Source organism: Amborella trichopoda, chromosome 6 (assembly GCF_054954075.1).
Source record: "Amborella trichopoda isolate Santa Cruz 75 chromosome 6, AtrichopodaSantaCruz75HAP2 v2.0, whole genome shotgun sequence".
NCBI classification, from domain to species: Eukaryota; Viridiplantae; Streptophyta; class Magnoliopsida; order Amborellales; family Amborellaceae; genus Amborella; species Amborella trichopoda.
In genome coordinates this window covers 7,873,700-7,894,111 of record NC_142341.1, presented here as the reverse complement: position 1 = coordinate 7,894,111, position 20,412 = coordinate 7,873,700, and the positions used below count along the sequence as shown (strand labels likewise).

The following is a 20,412-nucleotide window of genomic DNA, read 5'->3' as shown; positions in this document are numbered from 1 at the left end:
TAAGTATTAATACGCTACTTATTAAATGCTACTCCCATTTCTAAATGTATTAATACGCTACTCGTTAAACACTAATTATTAAATGTTATGGCACTCCCATTTCTAAATGCATTAACATGCTACTTATTAAAAGCAAAACTTTTTTCCTTTATAACAATAAATGGAGTGACAACTTAGGGAAGTGAATACGTCATTTTTTTATTTTTTGAATTTAATATCTTTTTAGTTTTGTTTTAGTATCAAAATATTAAAATATATAAAGGGTTAGTTTTTTTAATTATGTTCTAAAAAATGAATTAATGAGCATATCAATTAGTTTAATGTTATTAATGAGTGTGTCAATTACTTTATAAATATTAGGATATCATGTTTCCAAATTAGCGTGTCATATTCAATGAGCCTCATCTGCATATTTTTCTAATTAAATGACTTAATTGGAGTGCCAAATAATTATTAAAGTTGTTTTTTGGTAAATTTATTTCCATATTGATTTTTATTTTTATTTTTTTGTAACTATCGTGCATGTTGTCGATAGGCTTTTTTTTTTTTTTTTTTAAATTTTTATAAATCTATTTTCATTTTTTTTGGATAATTTATTTTTGAATTGTTTAATATCATAACATTAGAGTCTATTGGGGGTTTATTTTTATTTTTCATCATATGATATGGAAACATTTTCTGATACTTTTTTAATCATGTTTACTATAATATTATAATTAGTGGTTTAAAAAACGGATCGGTACCCCCAGATCGGGCACCTCAAAAACCCATCCAGATCGGTGAATCGGCAATCCGGATCCGGAATCGGCCGTATCGGTCCAATTAAGCCTTAAAAAAAATCCAAAAAAATTATGAAAATTCATTATAAATGTTATTTTTTAAGAATCCAATAATAAATATGGGTATTGCATTACTAACTTTCATTTTTAATCAATTTGTGAATAATTAAAATGTTCTTTTCCTGTATGAACTTATGTTAACCATTAAATTTGCATCACATAAAATAAAAAAACATAGAATTACTATGGATATAGTATATAATCATACATAGACTACATAAATAATGGATTAAATCAATAAAAAAATGGCCACTAAAATCTCGAATTGGTGGAACATCCTAATCCACTAAAAAAAAAAAAAACCAAACTATTACAACCTAACTAACTATAATCCAAAATTATTACAACCTATCTAACTATAATATTATATATTGCAATGAAAATTGTTCGTTTATATTTTATTATATAAATAATAGCAAATTTAAAATATTTTATAATATCATTTAATTTAAAATGTATTATTGACAACTGTAAGAAAAATAATACATTACAAGATTTATAATGTAAGTAAATAAAATATTTGATTATCGATATAGAAATTATTCGAATGGGCATCAATTTTCGAAATAACACTTCATATTTTTAAAAATATAATTTTTTGAATTTTAGAATAAATTTAAGGGAAGAGAATGTTAGAGACGGAGAAATATTTCAAATATCTTTGAATCATATCTTAAAATTAATATTCCTAATTTATGTTAAAGCTTACCATATTATAAAAATAAAAATTATAATTAGATCAGTTATTCTTAGTTTTTATTAAAAAAATATTTGTTGCATTAAGAAATATCTTTTATTTTTTTTGACAAGAAATACTTGTTGTATTTTTTTTTACAAGAAAATATGATATTTCTTGTATTACTTTTTTTTTTTTTGACAAGAAAAAAAAGAAGATATTATATTACCTCTTTTTTTTTCCCTTGTTGTATTACTTTTTATTTTTTTATTTCTTTTATCATATTATTTTCTTCATTTTAGTTTTTTTTAATGACAAAAGTAAAAACCTATCTTTCTTTCTTTTTTTATGAAGACAAATTTTAGTTTTTTTTTAAAGACAAAAGTAAAAACCTATCTTCTTCTTTTTTTATGATATTATTTTTTTAAAATTTTTTTGTGAAGACAAAAAGTGAATTTTATACTATAAGCGTCCCAACTAGGATTCGAACTTGGAACGTCACACATAAAACCTTTGTTGCTAACCACGGAAACCCTTCGCACACTACTAAAGCGTTTTGTACAATATTTACTTATATTGTATGAATTTTCAATATAATATCGCTTAGTGCGAGTCCCACATCGAAGAATTGGAGAAAGTCTATAAGATATAAATACCTTTACAAAAACTTTAATGCCAGCATGATGGAGAGAAAGGGTAACCTGAAATGATATTTTGGAAAACAATTACCAAAATGTACTCATATTTTCATATGTGTCGCTCCTTACTTAATTAAATTCTGAATTTCTTCCTTGGAAGAAAAAAAGAAGTTTCTTGAACTTTTGAGCCTCGATATCCTTATGGAAGAAATAAAAGGAATTTTTAAGAAGCCGTCTAATTATTCGAATCTTTGTTGCGAAGCCTATAAATAATACGTCCCCTGGTTGAATCATAACGACTTACTTCAATTTTCACTCTTTCACCTGGTAATATCTGTATAAAACTATGTCGGATCCTTCCTAAAACATAACCTAGAACCAGGTCTCCATTATCGAAGCGAACTTGGAACATGCCATTGGGAAGTGATTCAATAATTAAACCTTCATGAATTAATTTTTGTTCTTTCATTCCAGGTAACTCCCTTCCTTGAAGTATCAACTAGTCGAGGATAAGCGGTATTGGCCAACTTGTCTCTCCTCTCTTTTTCATAAAATAAATAGGAAGTTGCGGATAAAATTTGTATACCAGAAGGATCACCATATATAACATAAAATCTCTCCTCCAATTCTTTCTCGTCGAGCCTCTCGATCTATCATTATACCTCGAAGAAGTAGAAAGAATTACAACCCCCATTCCACCAGAAATCCTAGGAATTCGTTGATAGTTGGAATAGATTTTCCCAGTGACGTCACTAAGCTGCTGGAATAGCGGCGATTCACTGTTCAAAATCGCCGCCCGATTCTCGATTTTGCAAAAGAATCGACACAGGGTGCCCGATTCCCGTGTCGATTTGGGCGAGTCTGTTGCGACTCTCCCATTTTTAAAACCCTAATTATAATTAGTAATAATGGTTAACAGTAGTTCATGCAAGAAAAAAATCTCAATATTAACATATTGATCCAAAAATAAAAGTTCTTAATGGAGTACCCTCATTTTTTATTGGATTCCTAAAAAACAATCTATTGGATTCCTAAAAAACAACATTTAGAATGAATTTTAATAATTCTTTTAGATTTTTTTAAGGCTTAATCCAACTGATTCGGCCGATTTCCAATCCGGATCGACGGTTCTCGATCCGGATGAGTTTTTTGTGTGCCCGATCCGAGGTACCGATCCGTTTTTTAAACCACCGGCTGAAACCATAGTTGTGAAGAAAAAGATGGATTCGGCCATCTTCTTTGAAAATAAATTTAAAATGAAAATATATATTGTATTGGATTCGGCAAGTACCGAGCCCAAAACTCAAAAAAAAATTCAAGTCTTGTGGATTATGAATCTTTGCACAAACACTATTTAAATGGTAATTCAATTTATCGAACTGCAAAACTTCTTATGCCATCTTGGCTAGATGGATGTGCTGTTTCTCAATCCTTGTTCGAGGGAAACCTAAGATGCATGACATGCGCCCGTGGCACAATTTGTTACCTGCAATGATTATGAAACGAGCCGTTGCTCATTACAACTTAAAAAAAGCCAAAGTCAACTAGCATGTAAGTCATTTTTTTTGGATGAGTCAGTGGAGAGGGCACATAACTTCATAGGAATTGAGTTTAGGACGTAGCATTGCAAATCATCAAGTGCTAACCAATTAACCAATTAAGCCTGATCATTTGATAACAAATCTTGAGTCTTAGATTCGAGTCAAAACTGCGCATTAAGTCGCCTTCTGGCAGGCCATTGGTTATAGTGATGTAAATGGGTTGGGAGTGATCCGGGTTGATCTTGACACTGGCCCAATCTGACTGGAGTCAAGTCCAAGTCACTTGGTCCTAGACTCGACCTATCAAGTTGCATCTGGTCCGAATCTAGAAATAAAATAATATAAAAATTATTTTTTTATAATGTAAAATGTATATACCTATTTTAATATGAAAAAGTTTATATAAGGTTGCAACCTTCAAATGTAGAATCCCATATGCACTTTAAAAATCTATTAAAAATGTTGTTTTAATATAGAAAAAACACCCTCTAATAAAAGTACATGTTATAATAAAATTTTAAGGTGCGTTTTAATTGGATTGTTTAAGGTTGTAACCTTATAGAAGCCGCACCCTTTTAATATATCTTTTATATACTAAGTCTGGTCAGATTGTACTCGATCCAATAGGGCCTAAGCTAGACCCAAGTATGAACCAGACCTAGTTCTGGTACAAATAGATCCTTCCCCAACTCGTCAGGTATCCACCCATTCGATACTATCAGTATGGTTTTTCTTTTTTTTCAATAGCGAAAGCACGTAATTTTATTAAAATCTCAATCAAAGGTTACACAACTCTTCAAATAAACAAAGAATCGGAAACATGTAAATGCAAAAGAGAACCCCAAACTTTATTAATCCATCCACAGTATCATTAGCCTCACTATAAGCATGTTTTAAAGAGAGCCCTGACAAGATCCATAACCTGTAATCACATGGACCATAATTTCCATGGTGGCCTCGCCTCCTCCTTACACCAAATAATTACATTTTGAGAGTAAAAAAACCATCCACGTGGACGAGCAAAGCAAAAGATGACACAACTATCACTATTAGTGAAGAACTCCAATTCTAGCAAAACCCAAGTTCCCCAAAGAGCCATCAAAATTTATTTTAAGCCAATCTTGGAGACACCCTTCTTCCTTTTTGCATCACTTTAACCACATTCAAATTAATGAGATAACAAATATTCCTCCATCTTCCTTTCTGTGTCACTTTAACGACTATCAAATTAATGAGATAACGCATATTCATCGACATTACTAGAAATATGGTTTCTATGCTTCGTAAGTATCCCTAGGATGATGTTTTAAAGCAAATGAGAGTGGGATATCATGGAGTTTGTCATTCTACAATGTGTTTTTGCAGTAGATGCTAATGCATTTTTTAAATTTCTCCCATTTGTTTTACGTCGTGGCTTTCTCTGATTTGGGTGATTTTTTACATTTTTTTTCAATACCACCATATATCACAATGCTTTGGTAATTCGAAAAATATACTTCACAGGACACACATACAGATTTTATGTAACATGTAATTTAGCTCCCTTTTTTTTATTTTTTTTACCATGTAAGAATTTGAAATGTACCATTTTTCCACTATCAGTAACTGGGGCAAAAAAATACATCAAGAAACTAGTCCATCAAAAACAAACCCAATCAATAATTATCATATAAGAAAAATGGAAGCTATTCCAATTAAGTATCTTTCTGGAAAACAAGATCACAGGGATTACAAATATATTTTAATCCCTCCATGTTTGAAATCCATATGAAATTTAAATTATTAGATATAAAAATATGAAGGAGATGAAATATTTTTGCAATAACGCCTTGTAACTTTATTATGACTAAATAGATTCCCATATTCTTTGAAATAAATTCCTTTCCCTAAACATTCTTGACATAAACTCATTGCTATATTTTCTCCACTAGTGTTTTGTGTAAACGGAACCCCCACCCAAATTTATGAAGACCCACTCATGCATGTACCTTCATGAAATTTCTTTGAAAACCAATATAGCAAGCAGAAATGAAAATATCAAAGTAGGGTAAATATGTTGGAATTTGAAAAATTAATCCTATATGGCTCTCTCTTAGTAACCAAGAAAAATTTAGCACCAGTGACAAATATCTTCAGATCATCAACCGGAAAATTAACCACGGCCAACATTCTTATAAAATCGCCTTCGAGCCAGCAATACAGCGTAATAATCGTTTCCATGTTTCTCCACAGCTTTTTTGAACCTGTTACTCAACATTGCATCTCCGAGAACTAACTCGAAGAGGAACCGTCTGGATACCATGTTCAAGAAAGCCTGTGGAAAGCATGAAACATCAAATCTTCAGCTGGTTAAAAGAATAAGAAGGGAACCATGTTCAAGAAAGCCTGTGGAAAGCATGAAAACATCAAATCTTCAGCTGGTTAAAAGAATGAGAAGAAGAGGAGAGATGTAATTGGTGATATGGGGAGGGTGCATGGAGGCCATTTTATGCACGTTCTGTGATGGAAATAACTAACCCCCTATCAGAGCATGACCCGGGCTTCTCAACCATTCTACCCTACTTGGCAGTTTTGTAAACTAACATCACAATCTTTAGGGAGGGACGTCCATTTGGAGTGGTTTCCTTTCAGTTATTGTGATTAGCACATGTGTTTTTAGCATGCGGCCAAGACCCCACATGTACAAATGTTTTTTTAGCATGTGCGACGAATACCGCACATGTACAAATGTTTTTTTTAGCATGAGAACAGTTTTATAAAGTGTCCTCAAATTACCATCACAATCTTTAAGGAGGTACGTCCATTTGGAGTAGTTTCCTTTTTCAATTACGGTCATTAGCACATGTTTTTTTAGCATGCCGCCTAGACCGCACATGTACAAATGCAGGCTGGGCAATAAAATATATGTTTTAGATAAAATATAATCTTTAACATAGAGAACATGAATATAAAAAGATAAATAAAATTTAAAAACTAAAAATAATAATTATATTAAAAAAATATTTGGATTGTTAATTACAATTGTTTTTAGATGGACCACTTGTTTGCAGCCATGATCGCATAATGTACAAATGCAGTACAGCCCGCATGACACAATGGTTCAAAGTTATTGGCGCATGTTTGAGGGGCATGTTTACCTTAGCCGATGTACATGGAGGAAAAAGTTTAAAGATAGTTGTCAACCTATACTGTTCAAGTAAGGCGCACCACAAAATACCACTAAGAAAAAGTGTTTTGATGTTGGAAAATTCTCAAATTGATTCACGGCTTGATGAGAAGAATACACGCTTAAAATTTTAAGTGATTTGGATTTGTAACATATATATATATATATATATATATATATATATATGGAATTTGCTTCTGTGACCCAATGGGCTCACAAGAAAAAATGAGCCCAAAGGCCCAATGCCCGATAGTGTTTGAATTTTAATTTTTTTTCTATAAATCTAAATCACTTGAAATTTTATCTGTGTGTTGATAAAAAATAGATGAATATTCGAAAAATATTAAAAAAAAAAATTTACATGAAAAAAATGATCAAAATACCCCCATAAATTTTGGGGGGTATTTTTATCATCTTAATTTTGCAGATTATTTTTTTTATATTTTTATTAGGTGCGGCTTGATGAAAAGAATATTCACCTAAAATTTCAAGTGATTTGAATTTGTAGAAAAAACAAATTAAAATTAAAATACTCTCAATTGTCAAATCACCCGAGATTCAATCTGGGCTATTGGGCTTATACTATTCTGTGAGCTAGTGGGCTCACCCTAGGGTGCAGTTTCTATAAGGTTTCTATAAGGTGCAATTTCTATAAGGTGCGGTTTCTCTCGGTCGTTATATATATAGGGTGCGGTTTCTATAAGGTTGCAACCTTAAACAATGCAATGAAGGCGCACCTTAGAATTTTATCATTACGTGTAAGTTTGCTGCAAAAAATTCTTACTATTATCTTAAAATCTATTTTCATACCTAAGTAGAAAATTTTAAAATCTAAAAATGGTTAAAATCAAGTAGATCTATAAATATATGAAAATCTTGAAAATTGACGGTCTAGATAATATGTCGCAAGATGCACTATTTTCGGGACTCAACAACATTTTTTTTTCATATTCATATATCTCGATGTCGAGATGATCGATTAAAGGATTTTGTCAACATTAAAACAACATTTTCAATAGATTTTGAGATGCATCTGTGATTCTACATTTTAAGGTTGCAACCTTATTAAAACTTTTCTCGTATACATATATATATGGAAGATACTACAAAACGCCTATAGGTGAAAATGAACAGTGATTTCGTCTACCCTCATCACTTTTCAAAGTTCACGATTATCTGGTAGGGTTTTATTTGTCATTTTTTTTCTAAAGATCGGAATGACTTAAAATTTGGAATATGTGTTTATCACAATATTTAAATATACAAAAAATATCAAAAAAATATTTTAAATACAAATATTTTACCAAAATACCCCCGAAATATTTCGGGGGTATTTTCATCAATATTGTTTTTGCGAATTATTATTTTTATATTTTTATTTGGTGTGCCCCACTAATATGTACATACACTCCAAATTTCAGGTCATTCTGATTTTTAGAAAAAAGTAAAAAATGAAACACTACCGGACAATCGTGACCGTACGATGAACTTTTGATGGTGATGAGGGTAGGCAAAATCACTATTCATTTTTACCTATAGGCGTTGGGAAGACTTTTTCTATATATATATATATATATATACAATGATTTCATGCAACTATTGTATAGTAATATGATGCAACAACCTTAAAAAACCATCTTATGGCCATTTGTTTTATCCAACTTTTGAAATATACACTCTTTTTCATTCTAATGAACAATCACAAAAAGAGAAAAAATTCAAAACACAACCTAGAAAGTATTTCTTTATCCCAATTAACATAGGCTGTTCATTTTGGTGAGATGCTTAGATCTAGGACTTAGAAGGATTTCTTCATTTCCAATTTTTTTGGATGATTTTATTATCATTAGATGAACAATGCTAAAAAAAAAAAATGATTTTGAGTCTATAAAGGCTAAGATCTTGAAATTCACAAAATGAATGGTCTAGATTTGTTTTTGGAGGTGACTCATTTTGAACATATCTAGGGTTCAAATTGAACTCTTTGTTTTTTGAAGATTGATTATTGAGATGAAGAGAAAGAGTGTGCAAAATTTGAGGTCATACAAATACCACAAACATGGTTTTCTGGAAGTGTCGTTGCATTATACTATGATACAACCATTGCATTAAATCATTGCTCATATATATATATATATATATATATATTTTTTTTTTTTTTTTTTGGGTGCGGTTTATATAGAGTCTAGGCTCTAAAACAATCAAATTAGAGCCTACCTTCAAATAGTGTCGAGAAATGTTACTTTAATACTGGAAATCTTTGTGATAGCCTTAAAATATATTTTCACCTTTATTTATAAATTTTAAATCTTAAAAAATGGTGTAGATCGACAGATCTATGAAAATCTTGAAAATTGACAGTTCAAAAATGTGTTACAAAATACACTATTTTCAAAATTTGAAATACAACTTGTTCTTATGTCCGTGCATCTTGATGTTGAGATAAATCAATTTGAAGATATTTGAGCATCAAAACAACCTCTTCTAGTGAAATTTTTTAGGTAGGTTCTAATTTGATTGTTTAGGGCCTTGGCACTATATAGGAAGACACTACAAAACGCCTATAGGTGAAGTTCTACAGTACTTCACTAATACCTCATCACCGTCCAAAGTTAATCACATTGTCACAGTTGTCCGGTAGTATTTTGAATTTTTATAATTATTGTACTAATCATATTTATCTAAAATTTGAAGTGTGTGTACATATGACCAAATTACACCAAAATAAAATATTAAAAAATAATATATAAGGGATTTAGGGAAGTGATGCCTGAACCCATACTATCCCAAAAACTAGTTTCATTCCGACTAATTTCCACCCAAATCAACGATTTGAATTGGAAATTGCCAGGTTTTAAAACACTAATACTCAAGATGCGCATTTAGCTATATGGTGCACCACAATCGACTTTGTGTGTTGCATGAAACTCAGAGTATCCACCTTCAATTCTGATAATGAATGGTGCAAATATATGCAGTTACTATTATTACGTCTGTCTAAATATATTGGTATTTTTTGTCGCCAATATCTCACTAAATAGATTATTAGAGTCTTGGGATTTTCAAATGATAGTATTCCACAAAATGAGTTACCAGTATTGGTATTTTCGAACACTAATAACTCCCTAAATCACCATGTTAAACGTTTGAATTCCACTATGTCGATGGCGTTTAATTTTCAAAAGATAACGGTGATTTCAAATACCAATATTTCACTTTAAACACTTATATGAAATTTGTATGTTTTCACGCCATCTCATTAAACAATTCACTCGCGAAACATTGGAATATATATAAATGAATGGCTTGTGAAGTTCTGGTTTATCACATAAGTGTTTTTTAAAAAACTACTTTAATTTTGAAGAAGGGGCAAAATTAGAAATTACTTATCAAATATTTGACTCATATGATTGCTCCTTTGTTAGCATGTTACATTCTAATTTCCTAGGGATTCATGGATTCCTTGCAGTTATTTTTTCTCATTAGCATACCTGTTACAGTAAGCATGAGCACAAAATCACAACCTATAGTAGTTATTATTATTTTTGAAAAAATAATAATGTTTAACTCTAGAAGTCGATAGAAATAGAACTCTAAACGTCATGGCACCTACTCACCTTTACAACTTCGGCCATTCTTGTGCTATAGTTTATTTGAAAGCCTACAATTGAAAATTCGGACTCAGGTTATGATTAATTAGGGAGGCTCCTTTGCAGAACCCAGGTCTAACAGGAGTTGATGGTGTCAACAGAGATTGCAATGGTGTGTTTGTTGCGGCGTCTGCAGCCTAGGACGGGCATCTTCAAGGCGTGACCTCTTGCTCCGATCTCCCCTACACCTAGGATGTTGTCTGCACCAAGAGCCAATATCGAACTTGATTCCAACTGCAGCTGGGCCGAGTCTCCATAGTCATTTAGAAAATTTTAGCTCTTTCAAAACATTAGGCAAATGTTTACCACTGATAAGGCTTTAACGATGAAAATGATCAATTGAAAGGTTTTTCAATTTCATAACACTCTTTTTCGACTGTATTTTAGAGGTGCACCAACCTTAGATAAATTTTCCTCTTTACATGTTGCCCTCACTATTTCATATGTTACACTCACAACCCACTTTTTTTGGATATTTTGATTTTATTTTTTTATTTATAAAATTAATCTCAAATTTTGAATATCTATGCTTCTCACCAATCCACACTTATAGAAAATATAAAATTAATAACTCTAAATAAATAAAAAACTAAAATGCCCCTACAGTTTGTACATATATTTAGGTCATTTTATCTTAGTTTAATAATTTTTTAAAGATGCTTTATGGTAATAAAAACACAAAAATTTGATCTCAATATGTTATATAGAAAAAAAGACAAAACTGAAATACTAGACGCGCTCCTAAAAAGGCAGAACATAAACAAAAATATGGAATATTGGAGCTAATTTTAAATTTCTAAAGAAAGTAATGTAAGTTTCCCTTAGTATTTTTACCATGCATACATAGAAAATACTTACAAATACTTACGAGTGAATTTCTACAGCATTTTGCTCATAGCTTATCACTATCCAAAGTCTATCTTGGTCACGGTTATCTAATAATATTTGAAATTTAAGAATTTTTCTACAAATCATCTTCATTTGAATTTTGGAGCATGTGAACATCAATCCAACTCACATATAAATGAAGTATTTCTAAAAAAAATAAAAAACTTTTAAAATACTCATGAAAATTTTATATGGAAAATTTGGTCATTTTTATTCTTTTGTATTTTATTTAGGAACGACCCACTAAGGGGCACACACCAAAAAAATTTAGGTTAACGAAATTTGTAGATAATTTATTAAGATTTAAACATTGTCGAACAATTTTTGATAGACTTTTATATCCATCACCTCTAGCAAAATAATCAACCAAAATAATTGCATGGCATCAAAGATAAGAAATATAGAGGATCATAAAGTAAATTACAAAATTTATGAATCCACAACATCAAAATACCATAAAAACCAATGAAAATATCTATGTAACCATAAGAAGAAGCCAATAAATCTACTAATTCCTAAATACTAACAATAAATCGATTGAATTCAAATAAATAGATGAGCCATGAGTGGCTAATTAAAAGAAGAAACAAATAAGCAAAATAAAGAAGCATATAAATCAATTAATATGACCCCTGAACGAGCCAAGCTTAATAACCTTGGGGAAGTCCTGAGTCCCAAAACTGATTTTCATAATGAGGTTACATAGTTTTTACATCTTACACCAAGCACTCACCATAACTTCGTAAGAGTTTGAACCAGCAACATGAGGGGTAAAGATAAGGATTAATCTTCTCTGAGCTTAATCAAAAAAAAAAAGAAAGACAAATCAAAATTGAACAACTGGGAAAAAAAAAAAAAAAGAAAAATCAACTATAAATGGTCTTTGTAGATTTATGATTAATCTTCTCTGAGCTTAATCAGAAAAAAAATAGACAAATCAAAAATAAAATATTTTTTTGTAGATTTGGGGTTATGGGAGTAACCCTAAAAAAAAATAAAAGAAACTCAATGTATTCGTAGCTTCAACACAATAACAGGGAAGATAAAGGACTGAAATCAACACCTGATGAAGGCAAGAAACCCTCGAGTGAGGAGAATGATCTTCAATGAGAGGCACAGAGAAAGAGGGACGTAGGGTGACGTTGGAGAGGCAAGAGAGGGAAAACAAAATAAGAAGGATGATGTGAGTGCGTGAATTGATGGAAAATATATATATATATATTTTTATATATTCTTGCGGTGTGTGATCCACGCTCCTGAAGCTTCGTTCTCCATAGGGAGGGTTGCAGGGCCACGATCACCATTGTTGAGGGATAAGGACTTCTCACACCTTAAAATACAATCTAACTGAACTTAGAACTACAAGAGTGGGTTGGAAGTTGGGATGCCCTCTCACTTAAGTTCCAATTGTCAAACGTGCCCTAAACGTTTGGCATTATGAAGGATTAGCAGGCAATGGAAGAGAGGATATACATTAATGAGATGGAAACACAAATTGATGAGCTACTACTTGGTGGTCCAAGTGATTTCCATTATTAGCGATAGTTAAGATTATATCTACCAAGAAAGAAGTTATGTTTATTGATTAAATCCTCCCATGCATATGACAAGGTGTTATCACAAACTTCAAATAAAGCATGAAAGAGAAGATTGTGCTAGTTCTGGTGGGAACTATTTCTTTTTTTGTTCTTTTGGTTGCAGTTCACAAATAATATCATGCTGATGTTACTGGATTAATATTGCCTGTGGCAAATGGAGATCCGCAACCTATTTCTACTGTGGCTTTTTTCATTTATGATAGAATAACTCTGTTGTTTTTGCATTAATTCTAAACTACCGTTGAATAAAATGCTTGTAGTTTTGCATCCTCCATTAAGTTTGCTTTTTTTTTTTTTTTTTTTTTAAAGTTAAACCTACTTCCATGAAATTCCTGAAAGGATGATATCTTCCATGAAGTAGTTGGATTTGTATAATAACCCACCTACCAACTCCTTCATTGATAGGCCTCAGCAACCGAAGGACCCACCGTCCCTGCCCAAGATGGGTCCACGAAGGGCATTTATGTCGCCCCACCAAGAGCTGGTGGGGTTGGAAAGGCTGGAACTGAAATGAGGAGAAGAAACGAAGAGAATTCAATAAGAGTCGGTAACCTTTCGGAGGACACAAGGGCAGTGGTAGTGGCAGTATTAGTATTAGTATTAGTATTAGTATGAGTGGGGCAGTAGCAATAGGATTTGAACCCAATAAGGAAAAACTACAAAAAAAACTCGAAAACTACACTATTTGCAACTTACTCTCAATCTAACTTTTTTTCTCAGTTTTTTCCCTACAACAAATTTTTTATGCAAATAACCCCCAACCTAAATAAAATAAAATAAAAAGACTAAACTACCCTCAATACTATTGCACACGCCTCTCTCTCACACGCCTCTCTCTCCGGTAGTAGAACCTGTGCGACACAGCGTTTCGGTAGTAGCCAAGATGGAAAATGGACTGTCTAGATAATATGTAGCAAGATACACTATTTATGAGATTAAATATTTTTTTTTTTTTTTTCAACATTAAAGAACATTCTCAGATGTCAAAAGCTAAGGTGTACTTCGACCCAAGCGCATGGGCGTGGGACTCGGACACCAAGTCCACCGCCACTTCACGCCGAAAGTCGGGAGCATCCACCGGCCATCTAGAGGGACAGCGTGCTGCCAATTTACTTACAAAATGGAAGCCATGCCAATTTACTTACAAAATGAAAATGAAAGGAATGTCATAGAATATGTTAACCCCAATCATGTTAAGAAACCAACCCATATTTAGTCTAACAAATAAAAACCTTTTAAGGCAAAAGACATAATCTTACAACAATGCCTTGGAACCTTTTGGTGGATGGAATCCCCATATTCCTCGAAATTTACTCTTTCCTCGATTTTCAATTTAAATCGCTCATATATTTGCCCAACTTTAATTGCTTTTGCCCGAGCGAGTTAATATACAGTTTGCTCCCGATGGAAATTGTTGTACATGTAAAAGATATGCGGGTCCTGGAGGAGCTTATTGTCCATTTGGTCTCAGGTAGAACTCATACTATGAGTATTTTTACGACCTTGAATTTTGCGGACATGACCTCTTGAGCCTAGAGACCAACCTTAAATACAGAAGAATTCAAACTTTTGGAGAGCAAGAGTGATGAGGAACTCCAAATTCAATTTCTTTTAAAATAACCATCTAATGATTCTCATGTAGATCTCAAATTTTCGTATAAAAATATTTCAAAATATCTCTTTTGCCCAAGGGAATTAATGCACACTATGCTTCTACATGAGCATGCTCGTCACGATCATCAGGCAAAACAACAGCCCATGTAAAAATGAGTCCCTTTCTTAAAAATCTATTTTTGAGACGGACTTTTAGACGTAATTTTTAAGGATATGTAATCTCTAATAAGAAATGTTTCTATACTTCTTCTACAGCATAGAAGATATATACTTTCCCTACCATCCCACCGTCCAATTTTGATCAAGACAGTCAATCATCGTTTGATCTTAAATCCTACGTCTCAAAGTATTTTTTTTTTAGTTTTTTTTTATACAAATTATATGAATATGAAATTTGGTACTTGTCATCTTCTCATTGGAGCTCACCTATAAAAAAAACATATTAAAAATAAGTTTTTGATAACATATAATGACCAAAATACCCCTTGAATTTTTTAGGGGTATTTTGGTCATTTTATTTTATTGAAAATATTTTTTTTATATTGTTTGCTAGTGCGTGTTTAATAAAATATTGGACATACAAAATAAGGTGGCAAGATAGTTTATAGAAAAAACATTAAAAATAAAAGTGTAGAGACGTGACATTGTGATTGGGGCAATCTTAGCCCTCCATCAAGAATAGAGGGTTGGATAAGGGGAAGGATGAGAAAAGGCCAACCTTCCGAAAAAATTGCATTCACTTTCAAGTATGCAACATGGTATCATGATCGTTTTCATGTTTTTCCACAGCTTTCTTGAACCTGTTACTCAACAATGCATCTCCGAGAACTAACTCGAGGAGGGCCTGTCTGAATACCATGTTCAAGAAAGCCTGTGGAAAGCATGAAAACATCAAATCTTCAATATTCGCAGAGAAATTCTTTCAACTTTGAGTAAAAGAATGAGAAAAGGAGGAGAGATATAATTGGTGATATGGATAGGGTGCATGGAGGCCCTTTTATATATGTTTGGGGCCTCACACGCATGACCGGGTCTTCTCAACCATTCTGTCTCACTTGGCAGTTCGTTAACGATGCCCAAACTAACATCACAATCTTTAAGGAGAGATGTCCATTTGGAGTGGTTTCCTTTTTCAGTTATGGTGATTAGCAGATGTTTAAGGGGCTTGTTTACTTTAGCCAATGTATCAGAACTGTTAAATCACTATATTACACAGAGGAAAAGGTTTGGGGTGGGGTTTGTATAGATCTGAGGCTCTAAACAATCAAAGTAAAGCGCACCTTCAAATAGTATCTAGAAATAAGGTTTCAATACTGGAAATCTTTGTGATAGATTTAAAATATATTTTCATCTTTAATTACAAAATTTAAAGTTTCAATAACAGTGTAGATTGAATAGATCTTTGAAATCTTGAAAAATGACGGTCCAAAAATGTGTTACAAGATGCACTATTTTCAAAACTTGAAATCCATTTTTTTCTCTTGTCCATGTATCTTGATGTCGAGATGATCAACTTGAGAGTATTTGGCCATCAAAACAACCTCGTCTAGTGAAATTTTTGAGGTGGGCTCTAATTTGATTGTTTAGAGCCTCGGCTCTATATAAACTTTTTCCTTTAAATAAAGGTTTTCATGTTTTAAAAAGTAAGGTGCACCTGAAAAAACCACTAAGAAAAAGTGTTTTTATTTTTGAAAATTCTCAAATTGATATTATCAACCTTAAGATATATGGATATCACACACAAAAAAAAGATTTCAAGTCATAAAAATGAATTAACTTGTAATAATTTATCTTGACCTTCTATTTTCAAGATTTCCAAGTGTTTGTAGGTCTTATTCAATCTGCACTATTTTTTAAATTTTAAATTTTATAATTAGGGTTGAAAGTCGATTTTCAGGTCATCACAATGTTTTCTACACAAACTACATCTTCGGGCAAAATTCAGAGGTGCACTTTACTCGTATAGTATAAGGCTTCAATAGTATAAGATGGGCACCCAAATGTGTTCCGCTAACCTAATATTCCATTCATATCATTAACCTGAAAATAAGGTAGAATTTCATAAATGAAAGCGAATGAATCAAATAGAAGCACCGTATCAAATTAAAGAGAACACAGTTATGAGGTATAAAATAATCGAAAAAGTTTATATAAGGGTGAGGCCCTAAATAATCAAATTAAATACAGCTCAAAATTCACAAGAGAGATTGTTTCGATGCCAAAAAATCCTCAAGTCGATCATCTCATTCTAAATATGTTTGGACATAAGAAAAAATATATTTTGAGAATTGGAAATAGTGCGCTTTGTAATGCATTTTTTGGACCATACATTTTTAAGATTTTCAAGTCTTCATAGATCTACTCGATCTATACTATTTTTAAATATTATAATTATAGATGAAAATAATTTTCAGGTCATCACAAAGATTTTCAGTACTGAAAAACATATCTTTCAACACTATTTAAAGGCGTGCCTTACTTTGATTGTTTAGGGCCTCAGCCTTATACAAACCGCGCCCTTAAAATATTTGTCCCTTTTACCTAATTTTTCATACATATTATTTTCTTTCTTTTTTCTTTGACCATTATTTCATTAATGAAATTATCCATAAGATAGAAGCGAAATGCTAATAGTAGGCCATCCTATTCCCACAAACAATTTCACATCGTATGAAGTACATTTTTTTTTTTCCTCTTTATTTCGAGAAGATAACAAACTTGTATGCAGTGAAACCACCTTGTATGATATGCAAATTGACTTGAACTTACTCCATATTTTTCCCTAAATGTGCCATTCAATTAGGTCTCCAATCATATCACTCAAAAAGAAAAATAAAAGAAAGTGTTAATGAAATAAGGTTTTGGAAAAACAAACTCATATTGTTTAATCAACCATAAGAGAAGGGGCACTTCTATACACTAGAAGAGAACCAGCTTGCATGGTAAAAAATTGTTGATAAACCATGTATGGCACGGAAGTGAATTGCATATTGTCCTTATTTGGAAAATTTACCAAATTATTCCTCACATTTGAATTATTTAACATCTTATTCTTTTTTATTTATCATATTACAAATTGCCCATCATTCATTAATTTAAAATCGCTTGGCAAATGACACATCAAACGAGTTTTAAAATTTATGACACCTTAAGTGAAATGTAGACAGTTCAAGTGTATTTTGATAAGTTTCATTCAACATATTGGACCTCACTAAGACCCAACCCAATAGTAACATGGGGGACCAGACATAGATCTAGAACCAACCCCATGTAGTAAAAATATAATAGAATAAAATATAGAAAAGTATACAAAGAGACCATTTATTTTTTGCATAAGGAGGACATAATCACTCTTGTCTTGATTTCAAATTGGCAATTGTAAGAGTGTCATTTAAAAGACTTAAAGTTCAAAAAAAAAAAAAAAAATCTTCAACTTCGTGACTAAGCCAAGTCATCCAATTTGACATCTATTGAGTAGGAATTCATGGGATCTTGTTATAAAAATAATGGGTCTCATTGTATACATTCTTATAAAATATATAATAGAAATCTATAATTATGTATATGGGAAATTATCATAGTTATCCATTTGATTTTTTCGAACCAAAAATAGTCCCATAATTTTTATATTTTGTGCTCATTGGATTTCTATTATCACCAATTAGTCTCTTGTTTGATACTTGATGTATTGAACCGAATTTGTTTTGTTTAATGTTACAAATGGGTTCGTCCACTTCAAATAGTTTGAATAGTTTGTATAAGACTCAGATGATAATGATGATACAGGACATTGAAACCATTGTTGTAAAGAAAAGGTTAAATTCGGTCATCTTCTTAAACAAAAGTATATTTTTGGCAAGTGCGGAGCCCAAAACTCGCAAAAAAGAAATTAGAAGTCTTATGGGTTATGGTCCTACGCACGACCACCATTTAAATGGTAATTCAATTTAACGGACAACTGTCCCATAAATTGAAGGACTTTTCAAGAATTGCGCATTAAAAGTGGCCTTCAAGGATTGATACAGGCAATTGCTGATAGGATTGTAAATGGTTGGGAGGGATTTGGGTCAATCCTAACTCGGGCCCAACCCGACTAAGTGTATGTTAGTCCTGCGTTGGAGCCAAGTCCAAGAGATTTGGGGCTGGACCTGACTTATCAGGCTGCATCTAGTATGAATCTAGAAATAGAATAATAAAAAAATTGGTTATTTATATAATATAAAGTTTATATACATATTTTAAACGGGTGCAGTTGGCATATGAATGCATCCGTAGCTGTAGATGTTAGGTGCAACTTCAAATTTTATCATGGTATATAATTTTGATGTAAAATGTTTCTAGGATTATCTCAAAATATATTTTTATATCTAATTATAAAATTTTAAATTTCAAAAATGATTAAAATCAAGTAGATCTATAAACATATGAAAATCTTGAAAATGGACGGTGAAGAAAATATGTTGTAAAATGCACTATTTTTTAAACTTAAAATCTTTTTATTTTTCATGATCATACATCTCGATGTCGAGATGATCAATCAAAGGGTTTTTCAACATTAAAACTACCTTTTCCAACAAATTTTTGAGGTGCATCCGTAGTTCTACATTATAAGGTTGCATCTTTATATAAATTTTTCCATTTTAAAATATCCTATATACACCAAGTAGCTCTGGTTAGATTGTACTTGATCCATAGGGCATAAGCTCCGGACCAAACCTAGTTCTGGTCAAGGTCAAATAGATCCTTCCCCAACTCATCGGGTCCATTTTATGAGGCTAGACTTGGATCTAATCAGGCCAACCAGTGGGTCCACGGGTCGAACCGACCCATTTCCCACCCCTCCAAGGTGAACATGGAAGTATTTATTTTGTCCGCCACATTTGGCCATAGAAGCATGCACCCATTCATTATGATAAGTGTGGGTTTTCATTTTTCTTTATTTAATAACAAGAGTACATAATTTTATTAATATCAATCAAAGGTTACAGCTCTTCAAATAAACAAAGAATCAGAAACTTATAAATACAAAAGAGAAACCCAAGCTTGGCTAATCCATCTGCCATATCATTAGCCATGTTTTAAGGAGACCTCTGGCACGATCCATAACCTGTAATCACATGGATCGCAATTTCCATGGTGGCATCACTTCCTTTTTACACCAAGTAATTATATTTTGAGCGTCCCCTTCGATCTTAAGAAAACCCCACCAAATTGGTCCACTATCAATTGAAGTCCTTGTACAAGTGTCGTCAATTCAATGTGATTTGTTGAGACACATCAACATGGACGAGCAAAGCAAAAGATCACATGACCATCACTATTACAAACAACTCCTCCAATTGGATGAACAAAGCAAAAGATCACACTTTTATGAAGAGCTCCTCCAATACCAATCAATCTTGGATTCCCCAAAGAGCTACCATCAAAGTTTAATTGAAAACAACTAGCCATTAGAGACACCCACTTTCCTTTCAACCTTATGTTAACCACATTCAGATTAGCGAGATAATGCATATTCAAAGGGATATCTAACTTAGAAGTTCCTCTACCTTCCTTAAGTGATTTCAAACCATATCCAAACTTTATGCATGATCTTGCTCTTAATAACCTCCAAACTATTTGTTTGCCTCCTATTAGAATCTTGAATAAAATTCTTCATGCTATATGGATGTATTTATCGATCTCAAAAATGGGGAAAGATATTGTTGAAACTGATATGAGGTGTAATTTTTTTAACCTCCTACATTTGGGGGTCTGCAACTGTAGGCCAAGAAGCTTAGGGTCTTCTCCTCCTAGGGGAAC

The 20,412-nt window shown here is 32.1% G+C and overlaps 1 long non-coding RNA gene across 2 annotated transcripts; it reads right to left on the bottom strand.

The window, feature by feature from the left end:
• Positions 1-4,421: 4,421 nt before the first annotated feature.
• On the bottom strand, positions 4,422-13,257 carry LOC148781529 (uncharacterized). Of its 2 annotated transcripts, none has more exons than XR_016057630.1 (2): positions 10,478-13,257; positions 4,422-6,008 (listed from the first exon to the last, which is right to left on the bottom strand). It is a non-coding gene; the product is annotated as an uncharacterized LOC148781529 (long non-coding RNA). The 2 variants fall into 2 exon arrangements; XR_016057631.1 differs by lacking the exon at positions 4,422-6,008 and adding an exon at positions 10,250-10,351.
• Positions 13,258-20,412: the final 7,155 nt, after the last annotated feature.